Genomic DNA, 1769 nt, shown 5'->3' on the forward strand with positions numbered 1-1769 from the left:
TGCGGTTGCACAAGTCATAACGTGAGATGACGTGGCGTCATCGTATTGGTTGGAGTTATTAATTATGAATTGACAAAGATAAAGATCGTAAAGCTTGGAGATAACGATGAATCAAGAGATTTAGACTCATCAAGATTAAAAACGTCGATTGCTCGAGAGAATAAATGGCATTGAGTTTAAAGAGTTTGATTTCAATGTTCTTAGATTGCATAGAGTATTGAGAGAGGTTTTGAGAGATCTCTGGTTGTAAGATTAAGGTTGGATAGATTAGAAATTGGTCAGTGTCGATTCATAGGTGTGAATTCGAGTCAATATGATTAAACAAGTCTGTAATGATTGTTTAAGGAATTTTTAATAAAAGTCAACTGTTTGGAAGAATCAACTTTTTCATTGGTATTTCGTGTTGAACGTGTTTATGTGTCCTCAGGTTTTACAATTAGTATCAGAGGTGGTCGTCTACCTAGATCTATATATCTAAAACAGGTTGAGGTCCTACGAGGAACATGGAAACAACAGAATTTATGGTGGTTCATAAATCACTCATGTTGGATGAAAACAACTTTGGACACTGGAAAGTACGCATGAAACAACAACTCAAAGAGATTGAGGAAGATACCTGGACTGCAGTTGAAACAAGATGGACAGATCCAAAAAAATTTACTGAAGAGGATGAGGAGATACCTAAACCCAAAAATAAGTGGACAAAGGCAGAAAAGACGGCATCAAGACTTAACGCAAAGGCGCTATCAGAAATTTGTAATGCAATCAGTTCTAATCAATTTAAACTCGAGCAGGGATGCTGTCCAGCCAAGGATGCATGGGACACACTTGTGGAGTATTATGAGGGAACATCCACTGTTAAAAGAGCGAGACTCGACTACTTGGAATCTCAATTCGAGAACTTGAGAATGACCGAAGAAGAATCCATCACGAGTTTTAGCTCAAAGTTGAGCTCCATTGCAAATGAAGCAACTGTCCTTGGTAAAAACTTTAAGGATAAGAAACTGGTCAAGAAGATGATACGATGTCTTCCAGAAAAGTATGCATCCTATAAGGCGTTGTCCAAGGTTAGGATGAATAGATATGAGATGAAATTCTGACAGTTGGTTGGGAATCTTAAAGCTGAAGAGATGGAAGCAACTACATGTCAATCTAAGATAGGAAAAGAAATATGCTGAGAAGGAAAGTGACAAACTCCAGGTTCTTCATAAAAGTCTAAATCGAAATATGAATGAGTGTCTTGAATTGCTGACACAAAACTTTAAGGAAGCTTTGAAGCAATCTGAGAAAGGTCACAGAAGAAACTCGATCTCACATGAGTGGTGTAATAGTAAAGATAGTCAAAAATGTGATTGTCACTGCCATGATATGTGCAAAGGACAATCTGAGGTTGAATGTCCATATCTTCAAAAGAGAAGTGATGAAAAGCTTAATCTTGTCACTCTTGTTGGAAAAGAAAGTGATGAAAAAGTTTAGCTGGATTCTGATTCAGACAGTGATGGAGAGAAAGATGTGAAGGCTGAATATTGTAAGCTATATGACAGTTGGGTTGAATTAAGTAGTGAGAATCTGAATCTGCTCAAGAACAAGTTGTTACTAGAAGCTCAGAATAATATGATTGAGATGGAAAAGCCTACAACATTGATGTTGGAGACGTCAACATGTTCAAGGAAGGAGAATGAGTTGCATAAGCAGAGAGAAGCTGAAGAGGAAAATACATGAGAACTAGAATCAAAGATAAAAAGATTATCAGATCTTCTGTCAGAAGA

Source organism: Brassica oleracea, chromosome C2 (genome assembly GCF_000695525.1).
Source record: "Brassica oleracea var. oleracea cultivar TO1000 chromosome C2, BOL, whole genome shotgun sequence".
NCBI lineage: Eukaryota > Viridiplantae > Streptophyta > Magnoliopsida > Brassicales > Brassicaceae > Brassica > Brassica oleracea.